The 11,491-nt window shown below is 39.6% G+C and overlaps 1 non-coding gene across 1 annotated transcript; it reads right to left on the bottom strand.

The window, feature by feature from the left end:
- Positions 1–9,566: 9,566 nt before the first annotated feature.
- LOC112760321 (small nucleolar RNA R71) lies at positions 9,567–9,674 on the bottom strand. Its single transcript, XR_003180767.1, has one exon. It is a non-coding gene; the product is annotated as a small nucleolar RNA R71 (small nucleolar RNA).
- Between the last annotated feature and the right edge of the window lie 1,817 nt (positions 9,675–11,491).

Below are 11,491 nucleotides of genomic sequence, written 5' to 3'. Positions count from 1 at the left end.
TCATTATGAATGTAGAATTCATAACATAGGAAAGGAAAATATAAAAAGACATGATAAACAGTATTCAAAGGGATCAATAAAAATAAAAAAATAGTTCTTGTATTAATAAACTCTAAAAATAATTCAATAATAATTCTAAATAAACAAAGGACATGGAAGAGTAAGAGACAGGTAAAAGAAAACAAACTAGAATGACGAAGTCTTGTTGAGGTAATAACTCTTCTCAATATCCCAATGCAAAAAGCAATAAAAATAAAAACCTAAGAACTATGAATGTGTAGAGAGAAAACCTAGAGGAGGAGTAAAACTAGATCTAAAACTGAAAATTGTCTGTAATGAATTGTTGTTCTCGTTTTTGCGTGTTCCTTGGCTCTAGTCTACTTTTTTGCGCCAAAAATTGGGTCAAAATAGGGCCCAAAATCGCCCCCAGCAAATTCTGCAGATTCTGCAGATCGCGCATGTCACGCAATCGCATCATTCATGCAGACGCGTCATTCGGCATTTTGCCTTGCCACGCGTCCGCGTCGTCCACGCCTCCACGTCACTTGTGCAGTTCCAATCCGCGCGGTCGCATGAGCCATGCGTCTGCGTCACTTCTCGCTGATCATCTCCTCAATTTCTTGTGTTCCTTCTATTTTTGCAAGCTTCCTTTCCAATCTCCAAGTCATTTATGCCCTATAAAGCCTGAAACACTTAACACACAGATCACGGCATCTAATAGAATGAAGGAGAATTAAAATACGTAATTAAAAGTCTTTAGGAAGCAAATATTCAATCATGTAACAATTTTAGGAAGGAAATATAAATGCATGCCAATCATATGAATAAGTGGGTAAAGAATTGATAAAACCATACAATTAAGCACAATATAAACCATAAAATAGTGGTTTATCAAAGCTATAATTTATTTTTCTCATCATCATTAAACATGAATAAAATAGCAGATTTTTTTAGAATAAGGAGGCAGTTTTATTTTCAAGTTCTTAATAAGAAAAATTCGCATTATTTATATGTGGTGGCAATACTTTTTTTCTTCTGAATGAATGCTTGAACAGTGCATAATTTTTATAGTGAAGTTTATGAATGTTAAATTTGTTGGCTCTTGAAAGAATAATGAAAAAGGAGAAATGTTATTGATAATCTGAAAAATCATAAAATTGATTCTTGAAGCAAGAACAAGCAGTGAATACAAAGCTTGCAAAAAAAAAAAAAAAACAAGCAGAAAAAGCCAATAGCCCTTTAAACCAAAAGGCAAGGGTAATAAGGATCCAAGGATTTGAGCATTAATGGATAGGAGAGCCTGAAGGAATAAAATCCTGGCCTAAGCGACTAAACCAAGCTGTCCCTAACCATGTGCTTGTGGCGTGAACGTGTCAAGTGAAAAACTTGAGACTGAGCGGTTAAAGTCGTGGTCTAAAGCAAAAAGAGTGTGCTTAAGAACTCTGGACACCTCTAACTGGGGACTTTAGCAAAGCTAAGTCACAATCTGAAAAGGTTCACCCAGTTATGTGTCTGTGGCATTTATGTATTCGGTGGTAATACTGGAAAACAAAGTGCTTAGGGCCACGGCCAAGACTCATAAAGTAGTTGTGTTTAAGAATCAACATACTAAACTAAGAGAATCAATAACACTATCTGAATTCTGAATTCCTATAGATGCCAATCATTCTGAACTTCAAAGGATAAATTGAGGTGCCAAAACTGTTCAGAAGCAAAAAGCTACTAGTCCCACTCATCTAATGAGAATTTGAGCTTCATATAAAACTCTGAGATGTTATTGCCTCTTGATTTTCTTTCTATCCTGTTTTATTTATCTAGTTGCTTGAGGACAAGCAACAGTTTAAGTTTGGTGTTGTGATGAGCGTATATTTTATACGCTTTTTGGGGGTATTTTCATATAGTTTTTAGTAGGATTTAGCTACTTTTTAGTATAGTTTTATTAGTTTTCATGCAAAAATCATATTTCTGGACTTTAATATGAGTTTGCGTATTTTTTTGTGATTTCAGGTATTTTCTGGCTGGAATTGAGGGACCTGAGCAAAAATCTGATTCAGAGGCTGAAAAAGGACTGCAAATGCTGTTGGATTCTGACCTCCCTCACTCGAAATAAATTTTCTGAAGCTACAAAAACCCAATTGGCACGCTCTCAATTGCGTTGGAAAGTAGACATCCAGGGCTTTCCAGCAATATATAATAGTCCATACTTTGCCCAAGTTTTGACAACGTAAACTGACGTTTAAACGCCAATTTCCTGCCTTATTCTGAAGTTAAACGCCAGAAACAGGTTACAAACCAGAGTTAAACGCCACAAACAGGCTGCAACCTGGCGTTTAACTCCAAGAGAAGCCTCTACACGTGTAGAGCTTAATGTTCAACCTAAGCACACACCAAGTGGGCCCCGAAAGTAGATTTATGCACTATCTATCTTAGTTTACTCATTTTCTATAAACCTAGGTCACTAGTTTAGTATAAAAACTACTTTTAGAGACTTACTATGTACATCATGACATTTTACATGTTTCATATTGTATCTTTGACGGCATGAGGAGCTCTGCTGTGTCTCGATGGATTAATGCAATTACTACTGTTTTCCATTCAATCACGCTTGTTTCTATTCTAAGATATTCACTCGCACTTCAACCTGATGAATGTGATGATCCGTGACACTCATCATCATTCTCACCTATGAATGTATGCCTGACAACCACCTTCATTCTATTTGCAATAGCTTGAGTACATATCTCTTGGGTTTTTAATCTAAGATTAGAACCTTCGTGGTATAGGCTAGAATTATTGGCGGCCATTCTTGAGATCTGGAAAGTCTAAACCTTGACTGTGGTATTCTGAGTAGGAACTGGGATGGGATGACTATGACAAGCTTTAAACTCGCGAGTGCTGGGCGTAGTGACAGACGCAAAAGGATCAATGGATCCTATTCCAACATGAGTGAGAACCGACAGATGATTAGTCATGCGGTAACAGCACATTTGGACCATTTTCACTGAGAGGACGGATGGTAGCCATTGACAACGGTGATCCACCAACATACAGCTTGCCATGGAAGGAGCCTTGTGTGCGTGAAGAAGAAGACAGTAGGAAAGCAGAGATTCAGAAGACAGAGCATCCTCCAAAACCTCAACCTGTTCTCCATTACTGCATAACAAGTATTATTTATTTTATGTTATTTACTTTTCATAAACCCAATCATTTTTATTACTAATTTCCTGACTAAGAGTTACAAAATAACCATAGCTTGCTTCAAGCCGACAATCTCCGTGGGATCGACCCTTACTCACGTAAGATATTACTTGGACGACCCAGTGCACTTGCTGGTTAGTGGTACGAGTTGTGAAAAGTGTGATTTACAATTTTGTGCAATTGAACGGAAGACTAGCAGCCTTGTCTAAATTCTTAGCCGGATCGGCCTTAAGATCTCTCCCTTTCTACGCAACCCTAAGGAAAGGAAAGAGGTTCGAATGGACCTTAGAATGTGAACAAGCCTTTAAAGACTTCAAAACATTCTTGGGGCAACCACCTATCCTAACCCGACCTCGACAAGGAGAAGAACTGATACTATACCTCGCCGTTGGAAGTCGGGCGATAGCATTAGCTCTAGTCAGGGAAGACGACAACGGATAACAACCCATCTACTTTATCAGCAAGGCTTTATAAGGGGCTGAACTAAACTACTAAAAGATAGAAAAGTTCGCCTACGCCCTCATACTTACTTCCTGATGGCTTCGACCATACTTTCAAGCCCACACCATCAGAATACGGACCTACCAACCCATGAAAGGCATCCTATAGAAAATCGACTTGGCTGGAAGAATCTTACAATGGGCAGTTGAGCTGTCCGAATTTGACCTCAAGTACAAAGCTCGCACAGCCATCAAGTCCCAGTACTTGGCCGACTTTATCGCAGAGTACACCGATACCCCAGGAACCCCATTGACTGGAACCTCTATGTTGACGGCTCATCAAATAAAACCGGGAGTGGAGCCGGCGTTATCCTGGAAAGTGACCAAGGGACCCAACTTGAACTCTCCTTAAGGTTCGAGTTCCCCGCCTCAAATAATCAAGTCGAGTATGAAGCCCTACTGGTTGGTTTGAAGCTGGCTAGGGAAGTCGAAGCATAAAAGCTTACCATCTTAATCGATTCACAAGTAGTCACCTCACAAATAGAAGGAAACTACCAGGCAAAGGAACCCACCATGAAAAAATACCTAGACAAAACCAGAGAACAGCTTGGGAAATTCACGGGATACGAGATCTGACATATACCTCGGGAGCAAAATGCTCAAGCCGATGCACTTTCAAAACTAGTCAGTACCAAACCAGGGGGTAATAATAGAAGCCTCATCCAAAAAACCCTATAAAACCCATCAACCTCGGAGGAAGAGAAGGTCCTAAACATATCATACCAGGACCAAGGGTGGATGACTCCCATAATCAACTACCTCAAATCCGAAACACTCCCCACAGATAAAAAGGAGGAAAAAAGGCTTGTACAAGAGGCACAATATTACACCATGGTGCACGATGTCCTGTATAGGAGAGGGATCTCAACACCCCTTCTAAAATGCATCCCGACCTCAGCCACAAAGGAAGTCCTAGAAAAAGTCCACAACGACATTTGCGGCAATCACCTCGGGGCACGAGCTCTATCCAAAAAGGTACTCCGAGCCGGTTTTTACTGGCCGACCTTACAGAAGGAAGCAACAGAGTTCGTTAAACATTCCCCCATGCCAAAAGTACGCCAAATTTCATATCGCCCCACCTAAAGAGCTCATATGCATCACTTCACCCTGGCCGTTCGCAAAGTGGGGGCTTGACCTTCTCGGACCATTCCCCCAGGGATCAGGACAAGTCAAATTCCTCATTGTAGGAATAGATTACTTCACAAAGTGGATGAAGTTTTCTAGAGAGAGACAACTTTCATTCACATAATATTAGGTTTTAGATGTAGTTTTCTAGAGAGAGAGGCTCTCTCCTATCTCTAGGTTTTAGGATTCATAGTTTTATTCCTTTTCAATTTCTGAGTTCTATCTTATTTCAATTTAATTTCTTTTCTACTTTTAATTGTTCTAGCTTTCTAGTATTATTTCCCTTATTAATTACTTTGTGTTGCTACTTTAGTTTATGAATTCTCATGTTAGATTTGATTTCCCTTTTAATGCAATTTGAGGTATTTCATGTTTATTGCTTCTTCCATTATTTGTTATTATTGATGCTTGCAATTGTTGGTTTTAGATTTTTTATTCTCTATTGTTTTTTCTATGCTTTTACTTTGCGCCCATCAAGTGTTTGATGAAATGCTTGGTTGGATTTTAAACTAGCTTTTTATGTTCTTAGCTAAGATTGAGTAATTAGAGACTCTTGAATTGTCAAAGTCTCTTGTTGATTGATAATTGAAAGTTGCTAGTTGATTTGAATTCCACTAACTCTAGTCTTTCCTTAGGAGTTGACTAGGACTTGAGGATTCAAGTTGATTTATCCACTTGACTTTCCTTCATAGTTAGAGGTTGACTAAGTGGGAGCAATGGACAATTGATATCACAAGTGACTATGATAATGGGGATAGCACTTCTAATTATCAATCCTTGCTAAGACTTTTCTTAATCGTCATTTTATTTCCTTATTATTTACATCCCTTATTCCTTATTTCAAAAACCCAAAAAGATACTTTTCCATAACCAATAATAGATACACCTCCCTGCAATTCCTTGAGAGACGACCCGAGGTTTAATACTTCAGTTTATTTTATTGGGTTTGCTTAAGTGACAAACAAATTAAATTTGATTGAGGTTTAATTGTGGGTTTAGATCTATACTTACAACGCGATTATTTTTGTGAAATTCTTTACCGACAATTTTTCCCGATCAATTTTTGGTGCCGTTGCTGGGAAATTACAAACGTGTGCCTTATTATTGGTTATTGTACATATTTTCCTTTTGCTTATTTGTTCGTTTTTTGTTAGTTTTAGGATTTTATTGCATATTTTCTATTAGCTTTTGTTTTTATTTGCTACTATGAATTCTCACCCCTTTGGCTATAAGTTTGGTTCAAATTATGTTGTAGAGAATGGAAGCTATAATGAGAACATGCATCAAGGTTGGGACAATTAGAGATGGGAGGAGCCACAAGGATTTGATCAACCCTCTTGGCAACAACCTCCTCCAACTTACTATGAGCAAGAGCCATTCCGAGGTGCGTACCAAGACAATGGATATGGTGGACCCCCTTGTAGTTACCAACAAGCCCACCATATGCCTATGAACCCCCTCCTCAACATAGCTTTGAACTACCATACTCACAAGCCCCTTTCCACCATTCACCTCCATATGACCCTAACCCTTATCCACCACACCAACCACCATACGAACCATATGAACCATACCCAGAACCACCACCTCAATATACACCATCTCCACACTCTTATCAAGAAGAACCACCTCCGTATTATGAGCCTTTTCTCCCAACAAATGAACCCCCCCTATCCACCCCAAGCTCCCATAGATGATACCTTTTGTGCAATTCACCAAGGGCAAAGAGAGCTTCAAACCACACTTACCTCTGCTCTCACCGGTCTCACCTCTACTCTCCAAGCTCTTATATCCCGTGTGGATCCATCCTTTACCCCCAATACTCAACCCTCAAGCTCTGGTGCACTTACTTTTCACCCATATCCATCAATCCAAAAGCAACATGATCCCAATTATGCTATTGACATGGAACAAGAGAGAAGGGATCATCTTAGGGACGTAATGGATCGGGTTCACGCATACATACTTCAAGAGAAGCAAGAGGAGGCCCAAAAAGTGGAGGTAGGAGAGACCCTTGAAGATGAAGGAGTAGTTGAAGAATTAGGGGAACTGAAGAAAGTTGTCAAGAGGTGGAAGTTATCAAGGAGGAGTTAGATTTTGTACTAGAGCAAGTGGAGAAAACCGAAATTATCAAAGAAGAGAAAGTGGTTGAGGACTTAGGAGATACAAAACCTCCATGGGAATCTTAAGTCATAGAGCATCCTTCCAAAATGTTTGAATTTGATGTTGAGGAGGGTGTACAACCTCCAAGGTATGTCATGGTTGAAGACTTGGAGGAGGTTGATCATGAGATGCATTCAATAATTGATGAGTTTTTATCAACAATTGAATCCCCCCCCCCATTGGACTTAAAGAAGAGGTCAATGTTGCAGAAGCTTGTCAAGAGGTGGAGATCATCAAAGAGGAGCCCAAGAGATTGAAGCATACATTGGCAAGGCCGCCACTAGAGATACTGATAAACCACTATTTTATGGTTTATCTTGTGTTTAGTTGGGTGGTTTCATCAAGCCTTTACCTACTTATTCATATGATTTGCATGATTTTATAATCCCTTCCTAGTATTGTTTTATGATTGAAAACTTACTTCCTAGTGATCTTTAATTAGTATATTTTAATTCTCCTTTATACCATTCGATGCCGTGATCCGTGTGTTAAGTGTTTCAGGCTTTATAGGGCAAGAATTACTTAGAGAATGGAGAGGAAACTTGCAAAAATGGAAGGAACACAAGAAACTAAGGAGATGACCAGCGAACACTGACACGAGCGCATGGCTGACGCGAACGCGTGGAATAGAGAAAAATGCAGCGACGCGTACACGTGCCTGACGTGTACGCGTGGATTGGAGTCTACACGAATAATGCGAACGCGTGGACGACGCGCTCGCGTGACAAGAAAAATCGTTGAATGACGCGAACGCGTGGACAACGCGTACGCGTAACCTGCGCGATCTGCAATCTTAACAGAAAACGCTGGGGGCAATTTCGGGCCGCGTTTTGACCCAGTTTTTGGCCTAGAAACACAGAATAAAGCCAGGAAACATGCAGAGACTCAACACACACGCAGACAGAGATTACACACCTCTTTACACAACTTTAGACGACTTCACATATTATTATTAGGATAGTTTTAGGTTTTTAGATCTGAATTTAGAGAGGATTACTTCCCCTCTAGGTTCTCTTTACATTCATAGTTTATTGCTTTTGCTTTTGGATATTGAAGAAGTCATTACCTCCATTGAAGACATTATTCTAGTTTGTTTCCTTACTTACTTTTTTATTTATTTCATATTCTTAATTATTGTTTAAAGTAGTAATTGGATTATTTTCATAAATTGTTAGTGCAAAGGATTATTTTATTTTTAATCAATTTAAATCCCTATTTTTATTTAATTTATCATGTCTTCTTCTATTATTTTTATGAGCGTTATATCCATGTCAATGGATTAGATTCCATACTTGACATGGGGGTTGATTAAAAGGAGACACTTGAGTTGGAAGGCTTAAGTGTTGTTTAAACTGGAAATTGTTGACTAGTTCTGTATTTACTAACGCTAGACCTTCCCAAGGGAGAGGACTAGGATTTGCGAATAAGAGTTAGCTCAATCGCTTGACTTTTCTTTATTTAGTAAGGGTTAACTAAGTGAAAACAACAACCTTTTTAATACTACACGTAAGAGATCCCAACAAGGATAGAACTTTCAATTAATCATTCCCCCAATCAAGGCTTTTTGTTTAGAATATCAATAATTATTCTTAGTTTATTTTTATTGCTTAAATTTACAATTATTTAATTGCCCATTATTCAACTCTCAAAACTCTCGGAAAATTCCTAATTAATAAAATAGCACCCTTTCCTACAACTCGTTGGGAGACGACCTGGGATTCATACTCCCAGTATTTTTATTCTAAATTTTTGTGACACTCTTTTTAAATTGGTGAGGCAGATTTTAGCTGGTTAAGAGCTATACTTGCAACACTGTTCTATGATATTATAATCTCTTAATTGGCCTAACTTCTGCCACGCACCAGTTTTTGGCGCCGTTGCCGGGGAGTTGCAATTGTGTGCTAAGTTATTAATTAGTGTACATATTTTTATTTTTATTTGAATATTTTATTTTTATTTTATTACCATGAGCTATATTTTCCTTCATTGAATGACGCGTTCACTGCCTGATCCGAGCTTAGCCGCTTTGATCCTGAAATTGAAAGAACTATTTCACGTATTAGGCGAACTCGACGCAGGTTAGCCTCTGAGGGTGGTGAAGTGATTGTTATCAATTCACCAGTCTCATCTGAGGGCGAATCTGAACCGCCATCTGAGAATGAAACAAGCTCCTTTACTACTGATTTAGTTAATTCACGTGCAGATAACATGGCAGAACCTAGGAGGATTACTCTCCAGGAAGCTGGAGCCCCAGATTTTACACTTCAGCCGTATCAAGTGCATCATCCAACTCTGGCTGCAGATTTTGAGCTGAAGACTGCATTAATCAACTTGATGCCCAAGTTTCATGGCTTACCTGCTCAAGAGCCTATTAAGCACCTAAGGGATTTCCAGACAGCCTGTTCTACTGTTAGGCGTCATGGTGCGAATGAAACTTCTATTCTGTTAACTGCCTTCCTGTTTTCTCTTGAGGGAAAGGCAAGGGAGTGGTACTACTCCCAACCTGAAGCAACTGTTACCAACTGGGATACGCTCGGGAGAGAATTTCTGGAGAAATACTTTCCAGCTGAAGTTACAGACAGACTAAGGAAAGAGATCTCATGCATTGTTCAAGGAGAATCAGAAACTCTCTATGAGTACTGGGAGCATTTTAAGAACCTTCTGGACGCATGCCCCCATCATATGATTGACAGGCTAGTGTTAATCAACTATTTCACTCAAGGCATGAAGCCTCGAGATAAAACCACACTAGATGGTGCTAGTAATGGTTCTCTAAAAAAGTATAAGACCGCAGATGAAGCATGGCAACTGATCAGCGACTTAGCTGAGTCTACTAAAAATCACAGGCACAGGAGGACCCACTCAAAAGCTGTTGCAGAGGTCTCCTCCAGCACTGAAACTTCTTCTCTTACACAGAGTATATGTGAAATGACCAACCTACTAAAGCAAATGCAGTTGAACCAACAACAACAAGCTCAGCCTGTCACACCACAACAAAGCCAACAGCTAGTTCCACAAAGAGTATGCAAAATCTGTGCTGACTATAGTCATTATACTGATGAATGCCTGCAGCTCCAACAAGAAGATAACACTGTGGCAGCTACTCATAACTTCTATGACCGCCCGAACCAGGGATACAACCAACAAGGCGGAAACTACAACTAAGGAGGAAACTATAACCAAGGATGGCAGGACAACTCCAACCAAAGTTGGAGAGATAATTCCAACCATGGCTGGAGAGACAACTATAACAGAGGAGGTAGAGATAACAATGGAAACTAGAGGTGGAATAACAACAACAGACAGCAGAATCAAAACCAACCTTACAGAGCTCCTCACCTAAGACAGTCACAAGGACCACAGCATAACCAACAACAAGTCCCACAGATCACTTATCCCACTTCCTCATCAAATGAAGAGATGCTTCGTTCTCTTACACAAGGACAACAAGACATGCAGACTGCACTGAACTCTACTTTAAATGGCCTGAATGCCACTTTACAAGCTCTCGCCGCCCGGATAGAATCACTACCTACTTCTACCAACCAACCTTCAAGCTCCAGTGGATTTTCTTCTCAATCCTTACCTAACCCCAAGGGTGGCATCAATGGCATCACTTTGAGGTCCGAAACCACACTGCCAGAGAGGAATCAAGAGGAGCCAAGCTCAATAGATCACGCCCCAATTGAAGACTCAGTGGAAGTAGAAGATGCTAAAATGGAAGATGCTGAAGAGAAAGATGAAGTACAAGACAAGGTTGAAGAAGAATTAGCTCGGCCAAGGAATGGAGCACAAAAGGATGTAGAGGCCGCAAGTGGCGCCATCCCTATCCCATTCCCACACCTTGCAAGAAAGCCAAGAAAGTAGACAGAACTTGATCCCAAAATGGTAGAAATTTTCAAAAAGGTTGAGGTAACTGTTCCTCTTTTTGATGTTATTCAGCAAGTACCTAAATATGCAAAGTTTCTAAAGGATTTATGCATTCATAAAGATAAAATTAATGAATTAGAAACTATTCCTTTAGGTAGTTCTATATCTTCTTTAATGGGAAGTATACCTGAAAAATGTAGTGATCCAGGTCCATGTATGGTAAACTGTACCATTGGAGGTGTCATATTTTCTTATTGCATGTGTGACTTAGGAGCATGTGTTAGTATAATGCCATTGTCTATATATGATACCTTAAGGCTCCCTCCCTTAAAAAGGTCGGCAGCTCGTTTTGGGTAAGCAAATAAAAGCATTATTACAGTAGTTGGAATTACTGAAGATGTATTAGTGAGCATTAAGGGGCTCACTTTTCCCATTGAATTCTACATCCTGGAAATGCCCCCTAATGACTCAGGAAGACCATCATCAATCCTGCTTGGAAGACCATTCCTGAAAACTTCAAAGTTCAAGCTGGATGCATTCTCAGAAACTTACTCCTTTGAGATAGATGGTAAAACAGTGAGTTTCAGTTTAAATGAAGCTATGAAGCACCCTCCGGAAGATCATTCTATCTTCCA

This window comes from Arachis hypogaea, chromosome 16 (assembly GCF_003086295.3).
Source record: "Arachis hypogaea cultivar Tifrunner chromosome 16, arahy.Tifrunner.gnm2.J5K5, whole genome shotgun sequence".
Classification (NCBI taxonomy): domain Eukaryota; kingdom Viridiplantae; phylum Streptophyta; class Magnoliopsida; order Fabales; family Fabaceae; genus Arachis; species Arachis hypogaea.
The sequence above is the reverse complement of the archived record's forward strand: the minus strand, read 5'-3'. Positions and strand labels throughout refer to the sequence as shown.